Genomic DNA, 23758 nt, shown 5'->3' with positions numbered 1-23758 from the left:
GGGGAGTCTGTGACCATGGGGTCCGTCAAACTCTTTAGGATCCTGAAAAAGTAGGGGCCCAACAGGCAGTTAGAAGAATTACCATCTGGTGATCATCCCCAATGATTGTATTTGCCCTAAAAAAAAATAGCGCATATGCTCCGCGTACCAAGTCGAGTTCTCTACATCCGCATCGAATGCATCGAGTCTGCGAAAGAGCAGCTTTTTCAAACTGGTGCAAACCTTATTCCTTCGTGAAGAGAGGTGACTGTGCTCCAAATGGTTCCCTGTGCTGGCTGGAGTTCCGCTTTATCCTCATCGCCAACATATTCGTCACAGAGGAGTCTGGAAAGGAGAGTCAAATAAATGGTTTATTACCAAAAGTAAGGTATTTACATGTAACAGTCACAGTCACAATCAGGGCACGCTGCAACTCGGCTCTTACCTGGGCCAGCTTTCAAAGTCCAGAGTTAACTATCCCCCTCAGCAGGGAAGCTCGTCCTCCACGAGGTTCCCGGGGAGATTAATCGGGTAATCCCCGTGGGTCTCCTGGGGGTTATGACACCTGCAATGTTTTAGTTACAGGTAGTTCAGCCTCTACTCTCAGAACTCAATCTTCAATGTCGTGCTGCAGCAACATGCTACCAACCAACCCATTAGCAAAGAGGTGTATTACTGTAAGAGTCCTTCCTGTTTATTTTCTTTCTTCCAATTTCTTTCACTTTATTGTTTTTGTCCTTGGACCATTAATGGAGATGTACCTTTAAGCGGAAGACGCAAAGTTGGGTCAGCCTGCTTGCCAGAACACTGTGTTCCAGGCTGTGTGTTTGGGAGAGGAGAAGCCAGACTCTACGGCACTGGGTGGATTTTAGGAACCAGCTTTGGAGAGAGTCAGATCTGTTGGTTAACTGGCAACCAGTGGGTTGACCATTGGCAGTGTTCTAACTGACAATGGTCAGTGATTGGTTCCTGTGTGATGCTTTCTGAGAGAACTTGGCAGAAATGTTTAGACCTCGGAAGTAAAAGGAACGTTCACTCTCTCTCCCTCCTGCTTGCTGAAGTGAAAGAACCGCTTTATTATTCAAATAGCAGTGAGTGCCTGGCAGATCCTTTGCTGCGACACTGAAATGATGCTAGGTCGGCAGAGAAGGTGGACAACCTTACCACAGAAAACCATCTGAAGCCTAGAAGGAACAAGTCCTAAAACAAAAGCCTAAACTTCAGAAAGACATGGACTGGAAGTCATCCTAGTACATCAAAGATCCTTACCCTTTTATTTTTATTAATTTTTTATTTCCCTTTCCATCACCATTTCCCCTCTGTGTTGTTTATCTGTGTGTGTGTGTAAAGAGTAGGGCTGGTTAGGATGGGGGTTGGGAAATGGGCAGTAGATAGCCAGTTACATTTTATGTCTGCTTAATTATAATACTGTAAATAATAAAAAGTTACTTTTGTTTTAAAATAGACAAATCCGGTGACAATAGTTTATTGGGCTCAGCCAACAACCTCAGGTATTTTAAATAAAATCTAATTTCACCTGTATTGCGACTCTGGATCTTGTGGGGCTGGAATTGACTGCGAACTGGCCCAGGGTGTCGAAACAGTTACTGATTGTTAAAGGGAAATCTCTAAGTGATATACTCAAAATCAAATTAAACCTTAACATTCAATGAAACAAGGGGAGTGTGTATATGTGCTTGTATTTTGTAATTACCCTGAAAGACTGAGAAATGTACAGACCATAAGACTAATAAAGAGGTGCTTGTAAGAGCAAGACCAAAAAGAACTCTTAAAAAAAAGTGACATCCAGAAAGGAAGATATCAGTATTTCAGCCATTTGAGCAAAGCTGAAAAGCTACAGAGATCTCGACAGGAGAACAAAGTAGAGTGGAAGCAGAAAGAGGGGACGACCTAGGTGTAGTCGACGATGGCCGTCACAGAGTGGTTACTGACACGTTGCGGAGGATGTGTGAGTGATGGAACCATCAATTCATTGGACACGTGCTTTAAGATATGAACAGTGGTTTTAATCTACTTACAACGGAGCCAGCCTGTTCCACGTTGAACTCTCGATGAACTGAACGACTGGCTCTGAGCATTGGTATTTACACAGCAGTCCGGGGGATGAGCCGTGGGCGGAGCCAAGGGTGGAGCCCTGTGCAAACTCCTAAGCATTCCCAGCGCTACCCCCCCCTAGTGGTCGGGCAACGCAACTGCGCTTATCAATGCATGGTCTCATGTATATACAATACAGTGTGAATTGCGGAGTTACAATCACCACATTCACCCCCTACAAAAAAAATCAAGTCCGGCGGGGGTGGTGGTTCATAAATTGAGTCTGTCCGGTGGTTGAACTGTCCATTGCGATCTGCGGAGCACCGGGGTTGCAGCCTCTTGCGGTGGCTGGACGGGTGTTGTGGGTTGGGGTACGATGGCGGACTCCAGAGAAGATCTCGACCGAGCTCCATACCCGTCTGGTTCGACTGGGGGTGCTGGGGGTTAGCCAGTGCAGGCGCGCGGAACAGGTGGAGCGAGCTAGTGGGCTCGGGAGCGCGAGGGGGCGGCTGGGTTGCGCGGTACCAATGCAGCGAGCTAGTGGGCTCGGGAGCCCGAGGGGGCGGCTGGGTGGGGTGTAGGGTGAGGGGGGCATCTGTAGTGATAGAGGGGATGCTGGATCCGGCGGGTGCAAGGTCCCGGAGGGATACGGTGTCCTGATGGCCGTCAGGGAACTCGACGAAGGCGTACTAGGGGTTGGAGTGAAGCAGGCGCACGTTCTCTACAAAGGGGTCGGTTTTGTGCGCCCTGACGTGCTTCCTGAGGAGTACAGGGCCCGGTGTCTTTAGCCATGCCGGAAGTGAGACCCCCGTGGTAGTGCCCCTGGAAAAACTAAAGAGCCGCTCGTGAGGGGTCTGATTGGTCGCTGTGCATAAGAGGGACCTGATAGCGTGGAGCGCGTCTAGGAGGATTTCCTGCCAAAGGGAAACTTGGAGATTCCTGGACCAGAGGGTCAGTAGGACGGTCTTCTAGACCGTCGCATTCTCCCTCTCCACCTGCCCGTTCCCCCTGGGGTTAAACATAGAACATAGAACAGTACAGCACAGAACAGGCCCTTCGGCCCTCGATGTTGTGCCGAACAATGATCACCCTACTTAAACCCACGTAACCCGTATACCCATAACCCAACAATCCCCCATTAACCTTACACTACGGGCAATTTAGCATGGCCAATCCACCTGACCCGCACATCTTTGGACTGTGGGAGGAAACCGGAGCACCCGGAGGAAACCCACGCACACACGGGGAGGACGTGCAGACTCCACACAGACAGTGACCCAGCCGAGAATCGAACCTGGGACCCTGGAGCTGTGAAGCATTGATGCTAACCACCATGCTACCGTGAGGCCCTTTGTAGCTGGTAGTCCTGCTCGAGGCGATGCCCTTGTCGAGCAGGTACTGACGCAGCTCGTCGCTCATGAAGGACGAACCCCGGTCGCTGTGCACGTAGCTGGGGAAACCAAACAGGGTGAAGGTACTATGCAGGGCCCTAATGACTGTGTGGGAGATCATATTGGGGCACGGGATAGCAAATGGGAAGCGAGAGAACTCATCTATGACGTTTAAGAAGTAAACATTCCTGTTAGTGGAGGGGAGTGGCCCTTTGGAATCGATCGCGAGGCATTCAAAGGGCCTAGAAGCCTTGACCAGGTGGGCCCTTTCTGGTCTATAGAAGTGCGGTTTGCACTCCGCACAGATCGGGTAGTCTCTGGTGACAGCTTTTACCTCCTCAGTGGAGAAAGGCAGATTTCGGGCTTTGATGTAGTGGGCGAGCCAGGTGACCCCCGGGTGGCAGGGGTCATTGTGGATGACTTTCAGGCGGTCGATCTGTGCGCTGGCGCATGTCCCGCGGGATAGGGCATCTAGGGGCTTGTTGAGCTTCCCCGGTCGATACTTAATATCGTAGCTATAGGTGGAGAGTTCGATCCTCCACCGCAGGATTTTATCGTTTTTAATTTTGCCCCTTTGCGAATTGTCAAACACAAAGGCAACCGATTGTTGGTCGGTGATGAGGGTGAACCTCCTACCTGCGAGGTAGTGCCTCCAGTGACGAATAGCCTCCACAATGACTTGTGCTTCTTTTTCGACTGCCGAGTGTCGGAGTTCCGAAGTGGAGAGGGTACGGGAGAAAAATGCAACTGGCCTTCCTGCCTGATTTAAGGTGGCTGCTAGAGCTACCTCTGAGGTGTCGCTCTCAACCTGAAATGGAGTGGATTTATCCACCGCCCGCATGGCCGCCTTGGCGATGTCCTCCTTGATGCAGTTGAAGGCCTGGCGTGCCTCAGCTGACAGGGTAAATAGTGTGGCCTTAAAGAGTGGGCGGGCTTTGTCCACATATTGAGGGACCCACTGGGTGTAGTAGGAAAAGAAACCCAAGCACCGTTTGAGGGCCTTGGGTCAATGAGGGAGGGGGATACGGTCCGGGTCTGAGCCCAGGACTCCGTTTTCCACAACATAGCCGAGGATGGCTAGTCTGGTTGTGCGGAAAACGCACTTCTCCTTGTTATAAGTGAGGTTTAATTTCTGAGCCGTCTGGGGAAAACGGTAGAGGCTGGCGTCGTGGTCCTGCTGGTCATAGCCGCAGATGGTGACATCGTCCAAGTATGGAAACGTGGCCCGCAGCCCGTACTGGTCCACCATTCGGTCCATTGCTCGTTGGAACACTGAAACCCCGTTAGTGACGCCGAAGGGGACCCGGAGGAAATGGAAGAGGCAGCCATCGGCCTCGAATGCCGTGCAGTGGCGGTCCTCCGGGCGGATTGGGAGCTGGTGGTATGCAGACTTCAGATCCACCGTGGAAAAGAGCCGGTACTGGGCGATCTGGTTTACCATGTCTGCAATCCTGGGGAGGGGATACGCGTCAAGGAGCGTCAATCTATTTATGGTCTGACTATAGTTGACATCCATACGGAATTTTTCCCCGGTCTTGACGACCACTTTCCCCTGAGCTCTCCAGGGGCTGTTGCTGGCCTCTATGATCCCCTCACTGAGAAGCCTTCGGACCTCCGATCGGATGAACACCCTATCCTGCAGGCTGTACCGCCTGCTGCGAGTGGCTACGGGTTTACAGTCCGAGGTGAGTTTGGCAAAGAGAGGAGGGGGGGAGATTCGCAACGTGGCTAGGCTGCAGATAGTGAGTGGGGGTAGGGGTCCGCCGAAACTGAGGGTGAGTCTCTTGAGATTACACTGGAAATCAAGCCCTAATAAGAGTGGGGCGCAGAGTTCGGGCAGGGCGTAGAGCTGGAATTTGGCATAGCTAGCACCTTGGATTGTGAGCGTCGTGGCGTTGCGCCCTTGGATCTGGACAGAGTGGGAGCCCGAAGCGAGGGAGATAGTTTACCGCACGGGGAAAATGGGGAGCGAACAGCGTCTTACCAGATCTGGGTGTATGAAGCTCTGTGCTCCCGGAGTCGAAAAGGCACGCGTGCTGTACCCGTTAATTTGGACCGTCACCATCGAGTTTCGCAGATGCTTCGGGCGCGATTGGTCCAGAGTGAGTGCGCTGAGTTGCGGGTCGGCGGCGGCTCGATCAGCTGTGCTGGAGTGGCCCCGTGATGACTGCCCTCTGAGTTCGTAGTCATCGAGGTTAGTTTCAGAGTTTGAAAGGGATGGATCCCAAGATGGCAGCCCCCATGAGTCGCACATGGCCAGCCGCATGGAGGAGGATTGCCAAGATGGCCGCCCCCATGAGTTGCACATGTCGAGTGGGGGCAGAGTCGGCATACAGGCTGCAGCATTTCGGGGCCTGCGGGTCTGTGAATTCAGGTAATGAGTGCTTTGAGCCGTGGGAGGGTTAGAGGCTGGGGCTTTCTTCGCCAGACACACTCTGGCATAGTGTCCTTTTCGCCCGCAGCTGCTGCAGGTCGCGTTGCGGGCCGGGCAGTGCTGCCGTGAGTGCAGATCCTGGCCGCAAAAGTGGCAGGCTGGGGCAGCATTGTGGCTGGGCGGCCGCGTGGCGCAGGCCAGGGTGAGTTGCTGGTCGGGGGCCCATGACGGGGTCGCGGGGTCCGCGGGGAATGAGGTGAGGCTGCGGAAGGAGACCTCCATAGTGGTAGCAGGTTCAACAGTCACTTCAAGATTTAGGGCCCCCTTTTCCAGCAGTCGCTGGCGCACGTAATTTGACCTAAGGCCCGCAACAAAGGCATCGCGTACAGCAAGTTCTCTATGTTCTGCTGTGGTAACCGCCTGGTAATTACAGTCACTAGATAAAGTTTTAAGCTCTCTCAGGAATTCTGCGAGCGATTCCGTAGGCCGCTGGCGGCGAGTAGTAAACACGTGTCACGCGTAGACCTAATTTACAGGCCTTACATACATTTTGCCGAGTAGCGCTAGGGCTTCAGTGTACGAACTGGCGCAGTTTAGTTGAGTAGAGATTCTGTGGCCCACCCTCGCATGCAGTAGGCTCAGTTTCTGCTCCTCTGTTGTTTCGGCTGTGCTTGCTTCCGCCAGGTATGCTTTAAAACACCACAGCCAATGAGAAAAAATTTATTTTGCCTCTGCATCCTGCGGGTCGAGTTCCAGTCGCTCAGGCTTGAGGGCTGATTCCATGATTGATCCTGACTGTTTCTTAAGTAGATTAAATTGATGGAACCATCAATTCATTAGACACGTGCTTTAAGATATGAACAGTGGTTTTAATCTACTTACAACGGAGCCAGCCTGTTCCACGTTGAACTCTCGATGAACTGAACGTCTGGTTCTGAGCATTGATATTTATACAGCAGTCCAGGGGGAGGAGTTGTGGGCGGAGCCAAGGGTGGAGCCCTGTACAAACTCCTAAGCATTCCCAGCGCTACTCCCCCTAGTGGTCGGGCACCGCAACTGCGCTTATCAATGCATGGTCTCATGTATATACAATAGTGTGAATTACGGAGTTACATTCACCACAGTGAGGATGACGCACAATGGACAAATGTGATATTACATGACAGCAGATGTGGTAGCAGTATCGACAAGCAGCATCAGCAGCTGGGAAACAATGGGTTAACGCTGCGAGCTCCGGAGAAAGGTAATCATATCTTCACTGACATGGGGGAGATAACATCGCTGGGAAGGGTAGGAGCTAAAATTGAACAAATGAATCTTGATTAGCAACAGGAAACAATCCTCTTGACTTTATCAGTGACGCAGTGAAAGCAAAAGAGGCAAAGAATATCAGTGACAACACCTAGCAACGAGCTCCAGAGAAGCTGGACCTGTAGTCAGGAACTTTCTCAGAGGAAGCAGATGTTCTGAGATAGGTTGCAGATACCAAACTGTAATTTCTACGCCCAAAGCTCTCAGTTATCTACAGCAGCAAACACCTCCCTCACTCAACCAGAATGGACACTGACTTGTTCAGATGGATTAGCGCACCCACTCACACCAGCTGTCCCTCAGTGAAATCCTTGTACTGGGACTCCAAAATCTTAACACGATCACCTTCAAATGTGCCACAACGACCCATCTTGCAGATGAATAGTTAAAACAAGGCCTAGATTGCCCTCTCTAGTGCATGTAAAATATTCCCATTACACTATTTAAACAGGGGACAGGGATTCTCCTGGCGGTCTGATTAAAATTCATCCCTCAGCCAGTAAAAAAAAAAATCGCTTATTGTCACGAGTAGGCTTCAATGAAGTTACTGTGAAAAGCCCCTAGTCGCCACATTCCGGCGCCTGTCCGGGGAGGCTGGTACGGGAATCGAACCGTGCTGCTGGCCTGCTTGGTCTGCTTTAAAAGCCAGCGATTTAGCCTTTTGAGCTAAACCAGTCCCTAAACCAGTAGCTAAAGGAGATGATCTTGTTTTTACCTCATTGCTGCTTGCGGGACTTTGCTGAGAGCAAATTGGCTATGGTGTTGGAACTGCGATAACACTCAAAAATTGGGCTGTACAATGTCTTGCGTTCTTTGAGGTCATGGAAGATGCTATGTACATGCAGATTATTTCTTTACTTCACACAGGTTTTGTTGTATGGGAGGAGTTTAGACAGGGTTTGGGCAAAAAGTATTCTGCTTAAGTCTGTGGTCTTTTTTAACCAGAACTATTTATTTATAGCAATTGTTTATACATTTACCTCCACGCAATGAAGAACTCTGCTCTCCTCAAGAGCTCTCTTACTCCTCCATCATGTGATCCGACATTGTTTTTACACCAGCATCATGTGTGCTTTTGATGTGTGCCTTTGCTCTGCAACCTGTACACTTTAAACAGTTCCCCCAAGCACACAGGCTGAATTTGCCTCCCAAACTTTAAGAAGAGCTTGGAAGAATCATCAGCTCGGAGATGTCTTCCTCATTAAGCCCTGTCTGGATGTGGGAACTGAAGTATCCCTACTGGCACCCATTAATATTATTATTATCTGTAATTTGCGCTTCAGACCAAAGGTCCCAAAGTGTCACCTAATAGCCTGTTGGGCAGCCAAGGAGATCTTCATATTACTCAGGAGGTTTTTTCTTACACAAAGGAATCTCTTTGAGTCACTTGATGAAAACGGGTTCAAAATGAGGCCTCATAATAATCTGAGAAAGCCAGACCCTGCCATTGCCCCAAGCACAATTGTGAAGAGGACATCTCCGTTTATTAAAGGTCAGCTGGTAGTTCGCCGGGATAAAGCTCATTAATAGGATATCCCAATCTGGGACTTGCTTGTTAGAGAGAGGAAGATATTGCTTAAAGCTGTTCCTGTATTGGCTATGGGTGGTTGCCCTCTGTGTTCTTTGCCTCTCAGAGGAGATTGTGCTGCCAAGGGTGATGTAAATGGCATTGGTGCTTGCATTGCGACTGGTCGGGCTGACTTTGATGGTCATGATGTAGCCGTACACCTGTAGTAGTTGCATTTTGCTCTGCAGCTACACCTTATGTATTCCGTGATGACTCTATCGCTTTAGGATACCACAGTTCGATTAGTGTATGAAGGGGGTCCTACTCCCCCTCCCGATGCAGCCTCCAATCACTGCACTAACCCCTCACCGCCCACAGGTGGAGAAAATAACCCACCAAACATTACACCACGGGAAACATTTGTTTTGTTTTCTTTTCAAAAGTATATTATAGGCAAACAGTATCATCGAAGCCTCTCAGTTCATTCACAGGGAAACTTTTTATAGGTACGTACTGGAAAATACACTTCCCACTAATACTGTGATAATTGGCAGTTGCCATAGAAACAGCACTGGCGACTGGTAGTAATTATGTGTACAGCTTTGACAAAAAAGTACAGATTCTATTTTAATTACAGCTGAGAAAATTGCAGCGCAAGATGTACATTTACTGGAACGAGCCTTTATAAATGTGCACTCTTTTATGAAAAATGTCCAACTAGTGACACTAAGGCTGCTGATCATTCCCACCAGTTAAGTGTAATCATAAATTTAGATGTCAAATGCTATCCATTTAATTGCAATGTACCAGCCAGGTCCAAATAAAAATGGGTTTATATTTTGCAGATGTCATAGTTGTCCCATCAGTGCAAGAAAAAATAAAAATGTCCAAATAAACCACAGGTCACCAGGGAAACAAACTGCACCAGCTGGGGAACAATCACATCGTTGCTCTGAGCTTGAGCTCATACTACGATCTAACATGGGTATGGCTGAGCTAAAATGTGCTCACCTGTGAGGTTATCTCTCTCCCCTGCTCAGTACTGGTCATAATGTGAGCTGTGGACTGTTTGAGGCCAACTTTCCCTGCCAGTTGTGGCCGACTGCCAGCTCTATATGTTCCCTGTTTACATCTCATCAGGGATTTGGTTCCAACCCTTCTATCTCCCTTGCTACTCAATAAGAGAAGGCAAGAAAATGCATTAAGAGTCAGGGCCACCCTGGTAACCCTGGGCTGGATTCTCCACCTCGCGTGCCTCATTTCTGTTTCAGCACGCCGGCGGGATGCTCCGTTTCGCCGGATGGTCAACGGGGTTTCCCATTGTGGGGCAGCCCCACGCCGTCGGGCAATCCCCGGGCTGCCGGCAAAATGGAGCATCATGCCTACGGAGAGTCCAGGCCTTTATTTAATTAAGCTGTTGGCCATCATCATTTCTGCTGCTTCTCCTGTGGGCTCCATTTTGTACCTGCCTTGAGGGATCTGCACTAACGCAAGACCCATAGAATCCATACTGTGCAGAAGGAGGCAATTCGGCCCAACGAATCTGCATCTACCCTCTGAAAGAGCAGCCTACCTCAGCCCCTACCCATCCCCATAACCCCTCATGACCTGCACATCTTTGAACACCAAGGGGCAATTTAACATGGGCAATTCACCTAACCTGCACATCTTGGGACTGAGAGAGGAAACCAAAGCACCCGGAGGAAATCCACGCAGACATGGAGAGAAAGTGCAAACTCCATACAGTCACCCAATGCTGGAATTGAATCCAGTCCCCTGGCATTCTAAGGCAGCAGTGCTAACCACTGAGCCACTCATTCACTGGGGAAGCCTGTTGGATTATTATTAAGAGAGCTCGTTGAGCAAGATGTTGCTGGCAGTGGTGGAACATTAAAGTGAGTGACTACTGGCATTTAGGTCATGCTTTCCGAGGATTACTTTGGCATAACAACAGTGGCCATGGTCTCTTTGTACTTCATAACAGCTTCTGTGCATCTTGGCTTCATAATGGCAGACAATATAAAAAATAGAAGTAGCTATCATCACGAGGGATCTGAAAAAAAGTTACATAGTTGAATCCTGATATGATCAGGGCAGCTTACTACTGCAAGGAAACAGACATGTGATTGTCCGGTATCTGTGATAATCTCAGGTTAGTTTCAGTATCATCATCCGCATGATGACGTGTCCCAGTCAGGGGGTAACAGTACTCCTGGTCCCTGTCTGGGATGGCATTTCAAGGGCTTGATAATGAATCCCAGCTGGTCTGTTACCATGGGAACTCATACTAGACAAGCCCCATGGGGAGATGATAAGTGATTCCCAGAGAATCGTATGAGGGTTACATAGGGGCGGCACAGTGCCACAGTGGTTAGCACTGCTGCTTCGCAGCACCAGAGACCCGGGTTCGATTCCTGGCTTGGGTCACTGGGTGTGCAGAGTTAGCATGTTCTTCCCTGTCTGCATGGGTTTCCTCCGGGTGCTCCGGTTTCCTCCCACGAGTCCCGAAAGACGTGCTTGTTAGGTGAATTGGACATTCTGAATTCTCCCTCTGTGTACCCGAACAGGCACCGGACTCTGGCGACTAGGGGATTTTCACAGTAATTTAATTGCAGTGTTAATGTACGGTTGTGACACTAATAAAGATTATTATTATTTTAAAATTTATCGCAGAGGCCTAGTAGTAATATCATAAGACTAGTAATCTTGAGGACTAGGCTAATGCTCTGGGGTCATGGGTTCAAATCCCACCATGGCAGCTGGTAGAATTCAAATTCAGCTAACTAATTCTGTCAGTCTTAGTAATGACAACCTTCACCGATTTTTGTAAAACATCATCTGGTTCGCTAATGCCCCAACAGAGAAGGAAATCTGCCATTGCTTACCTGGTCTGGTCTGGCCTCCAAGTGATTCCAGTTCCACAGCTGTGGGGCTGATTCTGAAAAGGCTTAACAAGCAACTCAGCTCAAGGGTGATGAGCCATCAATTGCATGAGAGACGAGTTGCTATACAAAAGTTAGGCTTTAATAAGCTAGAACTTAGCACTGCGGTTGTCTACAATAAAATGGACGATCACCGGGCGCTTCGACTATTTATACTTCGGTAAGGAGGCGTGGTTAACTCAGCCTCTCGACCAATCGGAGAGCAGTCACATGACTGGTCTCAACCAATCGGTCGGGAGGCACATGACCGACCAGGGCCAATGGTAAGCCGGTGTTCTGCACCAATGGCAGACAGCTATGCAAATCATATCACCACATTCACCCCTTGCGGAGAAAGAAGCCGGGGGGGGGGGGGGGGGCTATCAACGAGAGCCGGGGAGGGGGGGAGAGAGAACTGGTGATATGAGTAGCAGCTGGGAGGACAAAAATTTTCTCTCCTTTCTTTTATTAAATTTGGGGCTTCCCACTGGCCCAGACAATAAGCAATATTACACAAAGTCCCAACAAAGTCCATGGAGCTGTTGCAATTTAAATCGATTTGATCAGTCTTTTCGTGGCCCGTGACGTTCTGGCAGACCGCCGCAGTGGAGTAGGTGACGTCGGTTCAGCCGATGGTGGTGGTTCCGCTGATGTCCTGGAGTCCGGGAGCGATGGTCCTTAAATAGTCTCCGTCACCCGAGCTGGCTGTGGAGACGCCATGGATGGGGAAGGGGTGAACTGAGTGGGGCGCTGGGGGGAAAAAAACAGGGGGGGGGGTCTGTGGTGAAGGGGGGGAAGGCCGTACGCTGGCGGGTGCCAGGTCCCGGAGGGAGACCGTGTCCTGCCGACCGTCGGGGTACTCCACATACGCGTACTGCGGGTTAGCGTGGAGTAGCTGGACTTGTTCCACCAACGGGTCGGACTTGTGCACCCGCACATGCTTCCAGAGCAAGATGGGTCCGGGGGTGACCAGCCACGTCGGGAGAGGGGATCCGGAGGACGACTTCCTGGGGAAAACAAGAAGACGTTCATGAGGTGTCTGATTTGTTGCGGTACAGAGGAGTGCGCAGATAGAATGTAGGGCATCGGGGATAACCTCTTGCCATCGGGAAATAGAGATAGGCAGGCCTCTGTCGACGGCGGGAAGGTCGTGGTTTGAATGAGGGGCCTTGTCAGCGGAATTGGGAACCCATTGGGCGCAGTACGCGAAGAAACCCAGGCAGCGTTTGAGGGATTTGAGGGTATTGGGGAGAGGGAGTTCCATCAGGGGGCGCATGCGTTCGGGGTCGGGGCCTATCACTCCTTTATGCACTACGTAGCCGAGGATGGCTAGACGGTCGGTGCTAAACACGCACTTATCCTTATTGTATGTGAGGTTAAGGAGTTTTGTGGTTTGGAGGAATCTCTGGTGGTTGGCGTCATGGTCCTGCTGATCGTGGCCGCAGATGGTAACACCATCAAGATACGGGAAGGTAGCCCGTAATCCGTACTTGTCGACCATTATGTCCATCTCCCGTTGGAAGACCGAGACCCCATTTGTGACACCAAATGGAACCCTAAGGAAGTGGTAGAGGCGCCCATCTGCCTCAAACGCGGTGTATTTGCGGTCACGCGCACGGAGGGGAAGCTGGTGGTAAGCGGACTTAAGGTCCACAGTGGAGAAGACCTTGTATTTCGCGATATCGTTTACCATGGCGGAAATACGGGGGAGAGGATACGCGTCCAGTTGCGTAAACCGGTTGATGGTCTGGCTATAGTCGATGACCATCCGGTTTTTCTCCCCAGTCCGGACCACCAGCACTTGGGCTCGCCAGGGACTGTTGCTGGCCTCGATGACCCCTTCCTTCAGCAACCTATGGACCGCGGACCTGATGAAGGACCGGTCCTGGGCGCTGTACCGTCTGCTCCGTGTCACAACAGGTTTGCAATCGGGGGTGAGATTAGCAAACAAGGAGGGGGGGGGTCCACTTTGAGGGACGCGAAGCTGCAGACAGTGAGGGGGGGTATAGGGCCGCCGAATTGGAAGGTCAAGCTCTGCAGTTTGCACTGGAAGTCCAGTCCTTGGAGTGCCGGTGCACAAAGGTCAGGGAGGACAAGGAGTTTATAATTTTTAAAAACCTTCCTTTGGACCGTGAGGTCCGCGATGCAGCAGCCGGTGATGTGGACGGAGTTCGAACCTGAGGCTAACCCGATTTTGTGTTTTACAGGATGGACAGGGAGCGCGCAGCGTCTTACCGTGGCAGGGTGAACGAAGCTTTCCGTGCTCCCGGAGTCCAGCAGGCAGCCCGTCTCGTGGCCGTTGAGGTAGATGAGCGTCGTCGTTTTGGCGAGCGTGCGTGGACGTGACTGGTCGAGCTGAATGGCCGCGAGCCATGGAGAAAATCCGTATTCGTCGTCGTCGTCCGAGTAGATGCTGGAAGAACCTTGCGTGCCAGTCCCGGAAGGTGGTGCCCAGGATCCGCACGTGGAGTCGGGATCCCAAGATGGTAGCGCCCAGGACCCGCACGTGGAGTCGGCGCCCCAAGATGGCGGCGCCTGTGGGGCCCTCGTGGTTGCTGGGGGTGGGGTTAGCGGTGCCGGCGGGCCGATTGGAGCGGCTGGGAGCGGGGGCAGAGAGGCGCGCAGGCCAGGCGCGGGGGCCCGGGGGCGGCGAGCTGAGAGTAGCGCGGTGCGCTGGAGTGGCCCCGGAGGAGAGAGAGAGGCGCGCAGGCCAGGCGCGGGGGCCCGGGGGCGGGGGGGGAGAGAGTTGCGCGGCGTCTAGGAGGGGACCGGGAGGGCCCGGAGGGGAGAGAGAGGCGTGCAGGCCGGGCGCAGGGGCCCGGGGGTGGGGGGGAGAGTGTTGCGCGGCGTCCAGGAGGGGCCAGCATGGGCCAGGAGGCCCAGGATGGTGCCGCACGGCTGGGGACATAGGCGCGGGCGTTTTGATCGGCGACCTCCAGGGAGGTGGAGAGAGTCCGTGCCTCAGTTAAGCTAAGGTCGTCTTTCTCCAGCATCCGCTGGCGGATAGCGGGGGACTGCATCCCAACCACGTAAACATCTCTGATCAGCAGTTCCATGTGCTCCATAGCTGAAACTGCGAGGCAGGAGCAATTCCTCCCCAGGATGGCGAGGGCCTGGTAAAATTGGTCTAATGACTCACCGGGGAGCTGTTGTCTGGTGGCCAGCAGATGTCGGGCGAATACCCTGTTGACTGGTTTAAGGAATTGTCCATTCAGCTTTAGTATGGCGGCATCGTAATCTTTCTCCTCCTTGATTAACGCGTAGGCGTCGATACCCACGCTGGAGTGGAGGATGTGCAGCTTCTGTGCCATGCTGGGGGGGCTGGTTGCAGACCCCAGGTATCCTTCGAGACATGCCAGCCAATGTTGAAAAAGTTCTGTAGAGTTCGGAGTTTGCGGGCTGATGCGGAGGCATTCGGGCTTGATCCGGAACTCCATCTTCAAAAATCTAGCTTATTAAATTGATGAGCCATCAATTGCACGAGAGACGAGTTGCTATACAAAAGTTAGGCTTTAATAAGCTAGAACTTAGCCCTGCGGTTGTCTACAATAAAATGGACGACCGCCGGGCGCTACGACTATTTATACTTCGGTAAGGAGGCGTGGTTAACTCAGCCTCTCGACCAATCAGAGAGCAGTCACATGACTGGTCTCAACCAATCGGTCGGGAGGCACATGACCGACCAGGGCCGATGGTAAGCCGGTGTTCTGCACAAATGGCAGACAGCTATGCAAATCATATCACCACAAAGGGCATTTAGGGATGGGCATCAAATGGTGGCCTTTTCAATGACACCCACATCCCATGATCAAATTTTTAAAAAGTTACACCATCCCTTTTAAGGGCAGATAGGGCCATGATTCATATCATGTTTGAAGGACAGCCCTTCTGACAGTGCAGCACTCACTCTGTACTGCACTCATGTTCACAGTTGTTCTGTCTCACTCCGCTGCCAGCTTCCTGGTTCCTGATCTGCCCGCTGGAACAACACCTGATATTGGAAGGTAGCCCATACCTGGGGACACAAACCTTCACACAAAGAGGATCTGTGGGCCAAACTGCAGCAGACTGCGGGACCTGTGGGCCCAGACTCCATCTCTGTGCGGGACCGATGGGCCCAAACTCCAGCTGACTGCAGGACCTGTGGGACCATCCTTTATGTGCCAGAATGGACAGTGAATAGTGGCCTACTATTCACATCTGGGCAGCATCAAAGCTGAGTGTAACCCTGTCCTGAGCAATATACACTTTGCAATGAGGATCATTGGGTATAAATCCTATTAATTTTCCTCTCCCCAACCCCTAAGCCAAGTGGTGCTGAGGCCAATTGCCACTAAAGAGTTGTACTGACTGTGATCAACAAAATCAGCTCCTGGACTGGAGCCGGAGGTTTCCTGGTGTGTACGGCTCAGTATCACACTGAGTGGTCACTTCCTTGCTCAACCACCAGGTGACCTGTAATTGGCCCACATTAGCGGACATGAAAGGGAAAAGGATATAATTTATTCCCAATTCCTTTTCATGGTACAAATTAAATCAAAAGAACTAAGCTTCACTCCTGCAGCTCCCCTCCTCCCTCCCACCCCCGGCCCAGCATCCTTTAGTGCAAGCGCTGATCTTATTAACAAATGTTGACTGTCAATTCTGGGCTCATCAGCACTGACTCTGGTAAAGGGTCAGGAGAACAAATTTGTGTCTGCAGCAGAAATTCACACTGTAACGCTGTGGCACGTCCCCGCAAAGGGAAAGCCATTGCGCTGCACTCAAGTATATCCCATGTCGTGCCTTTCCATGGCTGTGCCATCGCCATGTCAGCGCTTTTTACACTGCATCTCAGTGCTTGTAAAATTCTTCGTTCCGTACTGACTCCCAGCTGCATTATACGTGTCTAAATCTATTATCCACGTATGTTTATATAAATCGCTATCCCTGTGATATTGGCTTGACGCATCAAACTCATTTCCAGTGGGTGCCATTGTTTTGTGGCTGTGAGTCCATCTCACTGTGTTTAAATAACCCTGCACAATCACCTCCTCCGGCCCCACCCCACCCCCCACTGCCCTCGACCCCAGTTTTATTCACTTCAATGGATTTGCCTCTGCTCCTGTGTTTCTCAGGAAACCTCAATATTCCCAAGGGACTAACCTTGGCAAGTCTGATAAAACTATACCATAGGCTGCACTCTTGTGGGAAGGAGATAACACTCAGCAGAAATGATTATCATGTAACTATTTTTGTTCCTTGACTGATCCTACTGGGACATGTTGAAGCTTTAAACTCTCACAGATAACTCTCCCTTCGTGAGCGTGGCGACCCAGAGCATCCAATGAAAACTCTCGCTGCTGTCAAGGTCATGGCAACAGCTGCCTCACCGATAAAAACAAGAGCAATCAGAGACAATCCAAGCCACCAGGCCTTGATTAGCTCTCAAATATTACCTTTTTGTTGCTTCGCGGCTTGATTTTAACATTCTCCACTGACCGGGAGGTCTGAAATTTTCTGGCCATTCCCACAGATGGGATAATCCACTTCTGCCGACGGCAAACCTCCCTCTCCCCGCCCCATGCTACGGATTACCCCGGAGGGTGGGAACAACGGGAAAACCCGTTGACCTCCCGTCTCGCTGCAGCCAATGACAGGCCCACCTCCGCTTCCTCGAAGCACGTCACGCGGGGGTGGGGGGCAGGGGGGTGTGGGACGGAAAATCCCACTCTCTATCAAATTGAACGTTGCCACCCAATTCTCCTCGGAAATTCGGGAGGTGAGTAACAGGTAGTCGACCTGCTACCGTAGCCTCAGTTTCCTTTTAATCCACTTAACTTTTTAAAAATTCAATTATCACCTTTTATTCCCTCCTCTCTTCCCGTGACAGCAACAGATGCCCCCAGTTCCTTACCCAAGAGACAGATCTTTGTGGAGTAGGTCAGAAAAAGATATGTGTATTTACATGGTGATGCACCATCAATTGGACACAAGACGAAGATGAGATCCAAACGATAGGCTTTAATGCACAAGATGTGTGCCCGGCAGCAAACGTATAGAAGAATGACCGACTGCCGGGAAGCACGGGTTCTTATATCCCGCCTTGTAGGCGGAGCTACCTACATCTCAGCCAATCGGCTGAGAGGCACATGACTTACCCGGGCCAATGGGCAGCGAGTCCTCTGCACCAATAGCAGCTCACTTCCAAGGTACCGTAATACCCCTAGTCATACTACCACACATGGCACCTTGTCGCCTCTTAACAACAGTGCAAAGCATTTCACTTCAGTTAAGTGAATTTCTTTGAGGCACAGAAAGTTAGACAAGTATGGCAGCCACTTTACACCATGCAAGTGACAGTGAGATGGAGAAACAGTTCATCTGTTCTCTTGGTCATGCTCGTGTTGAGGGAAGAACGTTGGCTATCTTCCACCGTCCATAAGCTTCAGCCCATCCAAAGCTCTGCTATTTGTCCCCTAATTTTGTCCTGTTAACCCTCCTGCCCTGTGCTTGTTTAGACCAGCTTCTGGTTCAACAAAGCATCAGTTTTAAAATTCTCAACCATCCACGGTTTTGTCCCTCCCCTCCTCTCCACAACCTTTCTCATCCAATAAATTCTCAGAGATATATCCGCACTCCTGAAATGGTATTTTGGGCTTCCCCAATTTCCTCTATCCCACCATTCAGCTCTCTGAACCTTATAAGCTCTAGAATTCTATCATTGAACCTCTCGGTCTTTCCTTCTTTAAGAAGTTCCTTAAAACTTACCTCTCTGACCAAGCTGTTGGTCACTTGGGTTAATCTCCTGGCTCCGAGTCACATCTTGCTTCCTGTGAAGTGCCCTCGGAAGGTTTTTGAGATGTTAAAGATGCTATATAAATGCAATGTGTAGGAACACCAGGATAACACTCATCTTCAAATGTTGCTTATTGATCTGAACTAGAAACTGAAAAAGCAGAAAGAGCCTTCATTGATCAATCCATTAGAAAGATAGAATCTCCAATAATGCAAAGCCCTCTTTATATTTCACCACCTATATATGTGTACACGTCCACTGGGGCAGGAACATATAAGGTCTAATCGGAGGCGGACTGACAATAAAACACACAGCGTTGCAGCATGGGGCCCTGTCCAATAGGGAAGCCATACTGAGAGATGGCTGTGTGTGCCTCCAAAAGTTAAATCTGCCTCTGCTGCAAATCGTTTCAATGAGGCGAGGAGGAGAAGCTGGTCAATGGCCATCGAAGGGAGTAGCGAGGCGACGCTTGACCTCCAGGCTAGGGCTAAGGAGAGTGGGCGGACATACAACAAGACCAGATTAAAGTAGCAGCCAGGCAGTCAACCAGGAGCACACGTGGTTGTCGACGGTCGAGGGTCAAGGCCCGGCCACTCAAGCGAGAGGTGAGCAGAGCGGCAGTCAGAAGGTGCAAAGACTAGGCAAGCGCCGGTGTCGTGCCTCAGGGAATCGGGGAGCAGTGATCAGCGGGAGCGGGGCGGCTTGACCAGCACCAGAGGCCAGCCAGGCAGTAAGGCTGAGAGTAAGAGGGCTGGGCAACAACAAGGCTTGGCAGTGAGGGCGAGACTTGGGGTTTCTGTGCCTTGCATGGCGTGAGCTGAGGGTGGGTGGGGTCAGGAGGGCATTGACATAATTCGGGGTGGGTTTTGGCATCATTGTGGGCAATGACATTGGAGGTGAGGCTCACATCATTGGGGCAGGCTGCTACATCACCTAGGGACAGGGCATGATGACGTGGGGCCCCCACAAAGAGGGGGAGCGTGGGACCCCCAAAAGTGTAAGTCCGCCTCTGGGCATAATATTAGGCAGGGCTCAAAATCAGGTGGTTGTACTGTGCAATTTAGCCATACCTGTTACTTCTGAAGCAGACAGCGCACAAACATTTCACTAAGTTAAAACTAAGCTGAAGTACTTAAATCCTGCCAGCACCTCTTAAAGGGACAGCGCATTCTGGCTGGAGCAGGTGCTCAAACTGGTTTCAGAATCATAGAATTTACAGAGCAGAAGAAGATGTCAGCAAGAGGAACACAGAATTATGAGGCAAAAAGGTATTTTGCCAGCTCTTCAACCATGACAACCAGTTATGTGTAACACACTGCGCTCCCTATATTGAGTGGAATCGTGTGCCTTCTGGTGACGGAGCATTTTATCAGGCAGGAGGGTGTGGTGAACCTGCCACCTTGTCTCCTCCACCCAGATTAACTCTGGGACAGGAAGTCAAGTGGGCGGCCTTTCCACCATGGCACCAATCAAGGCCCTTAAGTGGGCAATCAATGCCCGACTTAGGGTCTCATCCCACCGCCACTGGTTGTTACCAGCAGCACACAAGGATCTCGCCAGGTGGCGACCACCATCCAACCCCAGCAGTTCTCGGAAGGACGGAGGTCCCATGGAGTCCTTGATCCCAGGCTAAGGCTCATCACTGGCTTGTCATGTGCCTCAGTGGCAAAAGATACCTTCCCCAAAAAGAGGTGGCCCGAAAAGTGGCTGTCCGGCCATTAACCACCACCCCCATTGCCTCCACAAGATCAGGCCCACTGAGGCACGTAACTTTCTCTAATGGGACAAAGAGGCACAACCAGAAACAACAGCAGCCAACTGGCTGGGAACATGCATAGCTACTTGTCCACACACCAATGAAAAAGAAACACTCGATCTCACACCCATAGCCACCAGCTCAGACCCTGACATTCTACAATAATAATAATAATCTTTATTGTCACAAGTAGGCTTACATTAACACTGCAACAAAGTTACTGTGAAAATCCCCTAGTTGTCACATTCTGGTGCCTGTTCAGTTACATTGAGTGAGAATTCAGAATGTCCTAATTCCGAACAGCACATTTTTCGGGATTTATGGGAGGAAACCGGAGCACCCGGAGGAAAGCCACGCAGACACGGGGAGAATATGCAAACTCCACACAGACAGTGACCCAAGCCGGGAATTGAACCTGGAACCCTGGCGCTGTGAAGCAACAGTGCTAACCACTGTGCTGCCATGCCAGGTGAGACCTGCATGTGATGCGAATCCGGGAATGGCAGAGAGGGCAGAGGATTTGGCCAATGTAGATGACTGCTTACTAGAGGGCAGGGCTGAATAGCAGTTCTGCTGTGAAGCAGTTTGATGAGATGGCCTCCGGAAGAAGACAAGAGAAGTACACACTCAGAAATGGTTGGGTTATTGGTCCACTGTCCAGAAACACAAATGTATCAGGCACCAACTTGGCACAGGGCCTTGCCAATGAGCTTGGAACAATTTCTCTCCAGCCTGGAAGGGATAGCCAGGTCCATGAGGTCAATGACAGACCCAGCCATGATACAGTACCTGATGACCAATGTGTGCTCTTCCATTGCAGCACGATCAGAAGCTATCCGACCTCCGGGTGCTGCAATGGAAGGTCAGACTGAAGTCATGCAAGGTCACCTTGCAGCAAAGGAGGTTCAGACTACTGCTGTCATTGCTGCAGAGGGGCGTCCTGCAAATCTCCACAAACCAGCAATATGTCGTCCAGCAGAATGCTGAGTTGCCACCCCCAGGGGACTTAGGGTGATAGAACATGGGGCGGAATTCTCTGATCCTGAGGCTAAGTGTTGACACCGTCGGGAACGCTTCGCATTTCTCGACGGCGTCAACACGGCCCCAGGATCAGCAACTCTGGCCCCTACAGGGGGCCAGCAGGGCGTTGGAGCGGTTCACGCTGGGAAATGGACGCCGGGGTATGCGCGCATGCACAGTGGGTCCGGCGTGCACCCGCGCATGTGCAGTCCTCCCGGCATGACTTCCGCACATGCGCGGTGTCACCCTTGTCCGCGCCGGCCCCGACCCAACATGGCGCAGGAGTACAGACACCGGCACGGAAGAAAGGAGGCCAGGAGACAGAGAGGCCGGCCGGCCGATCGGTGGGCCCCAATCGCGGGCCAGGCCACATCGGAGGCCCCCCCGGGGTCGGGTCCCCCCTCCCCCCCCACAGGCCGCCACCTGACCCTTCAACGCTGAGTTCCCGCCGGCTGAGAGCAGGTGTGGACGGCGCCGCCGGGATTCGGCGTTTCCACGACGGCCCGTCGCGGCCTGAGATTCGGCGGGCCAGCCGCATAGAGCGGCCCGCAACCGGCGCCGCGCCAACCACGCCTCTGCCAATGCCGCCGATTCTTCGTTCTGCGGAGAATCGCTTGCCGGCGTCAAGGCTGCATGGCGCGATTCGTGCCGGTCACTGGGATTCTCTGGCCTGGCCCCAGGCTGAGAATATCCCGCCCATGACCTCCATTGACAGCCATTAGCAAGGCCATCCTCGCCTTGCTCTGAGGCTGAGGTTGTCTCCGCAACAAATAACAGACTTCCCACCTGAGTAAAGCAGACGTTCAGCTGACGGTTCATCAATGAGGTTCAGTTGGGAGGATTGCTGCTTGTACCATTTGGGTGAATACGGCCTCCAGCTGAGACTCTTGCTCTCCCTCCTTCACCTCATCTCTCTTCCACCAACTCGGGGTCACATCTTTGCCAAGCTCCAGGGCCCAGGTTTGGAAGCAAATGTTTTGTGCAGAATCCTTGAGGTCAGGACATGCGCGGATCCCACGGCGCTCAGTTTGCGCTGGAATGGGAGGCTGGAGCGGTGTGAACCAGCACCATGCTGGCCCCTTGTAGGGGCCAAAATTGGTACTCCCAGCAGCCCGTTCACGCCGTCGTGAAACGGGATGTCGTTTCCGACGGCGTGGACACTGCCGCCGAATGGGAGAATCCCACTCCTGGTCTGGCCTAGGTGTGACTCCCAATTCACAGCAACGTGGTTGACTCTTAAATGCCCTCTGAAATGGCCCTCCCATGCCACTGAGTTCAAGGGCAATTAGGGATGGGCAATAAATGCTGGCCCAGCTTGCGATGCCCACATCCCATGAACAAATGTTTTAAAAAGATGTTCCCTTTTGATGGGAGGGTTCCTTCCTGCTGCTGAACACGTTGTTTGGCTGCATGAGGTTCAAAGAGGGTGTTACTTGAAGCACTATGTTTCATAAAGGCAGTGCTGGCATCAAATCAACATGGCGTTCTAGATTCATGATCAGCCTACTTTTGTATGCACCCTGCTCACCCACTTTAAGTGCGCGCATGTTCGCTGGATGCCATTCTAGAAGCAACATAAAGCCTGTCATGTCACAAAACTGGGTAAAATCTCACTTTTTTTTTTCTTTTCTTTTTTTTTATAAATTTAGACTACCCAATTATTTTTTCCAATTAAGAGGCAATTTAGGGTGGCCAATCCACCTATCCTGCACACCTTTTGGGTTGTGGGGGCGAAACCCACGCAAACACGGGAGAATGTGCAAACTCCACATGGATAGTGACCCAGGGCCGGAATACGAACCCGGGTCCTCAATGCCGCAGGCAACAATGCTAACCACTGTGCCACCGTGCTGCCTGTAAAATCTAACACAAAGACAAACGCATTCACGCCGGGGAAAATGCCAGTGAACACTGACAGTACAACCACTATCCAGAATAATGGGGACATCTCCAATTCTGTGTTCATTTAAATTAATATGTAAAATTTATATCAAAAGATATTGCACAGCAACCAATGGTGTATGAGAATTCGGGCTCATTTTTTCCTTCATGAGATTAAATCCTACTGCTACGAGAGCTAGGGTCAGGTAGCTCTTTACAAACTGAAGAGTTAACCTGCTCTGATGTTTAATAAACTCTTTTGTATATTTATACTCCTCATATTCCTGCTCATACTTCAATGTCAAGGTTGGAGTAACATACACAATTGGTGTGAACACTAATCCAGAAAGGGTTGCTTTGATAAGATTGGGGCCAAGTTACACTCTTGGGGACAGCAGAGTTTTGTCCAGCACCTAACAAGTTCTTTTTCTAACCTGGGGAACACATGAAAGCAGAGCAAGAAAGTGGACAGTTTTTTGTTGTTACACACAGGCTTCTAGTGAGTCCCAAACTCCAGAGGAACATCATTTGTAAGAAAAATAACTTGCCCATAAAGTTTCCATTTATTTCAGCCAGCAGAGTGTTCCAGATGAAGTTTCACTTGTGAAATGCAGTACAGATTATATACCTGACCAAAACCGATAGCAGTCTCCAATCATGTGAGATGACAATGTATTGCTAGTGATAACAGTTAAAACCGCACAACGCAGAGCACATTTCCCATCAACAATCAGAGATATGTATCTGATCCAGCCCGCCATGTCCCTTATATTTACACTGTACCA

The 23758-nt window shown here is 51.0% G+C and overlaps 1 long non-coding RNA gene across 1 annotated transcript in view; it reads right to left on the bottom strand.

The window, feature by feature from the left end:
• Nucleotides 1-222: 222 nt before the first annotated feature.
• Nucleotides 223-23758, bottom strand: part of LOC119952983 — an 80724-nt gene continuing 57188 nt past the window's right edge. The window contains exon 3 of the long non-coding RNA XR_005457920.1: nt 223-324. This is a non-coding gene — a long non-coding RNA (uncharacterized LOC119952983). The remainder of the gene's footprint in view (nt 325-23758) is intronic.

This window comes from Scyliorhinus canicula, chromosome 18, assembly GCF_902713615.1.
Source record: "Scyliorhinus canicula chromosome 18, sScyCan1.1, whole genome shotgun sequence".
In the NCBI taxonomy this organism is placed as follows: Eukaryota; Metazoa; Chordata; class Chondrichthyes; order Carcharhiniformes; family Scyliorhinidae; genus Scyliorhinus; species Scyliorhinus canicula.
Note: the sequence above shows the minus strand (reverse complement) of the source record. Positions and strands in the feature narration are given on the sequence as shown.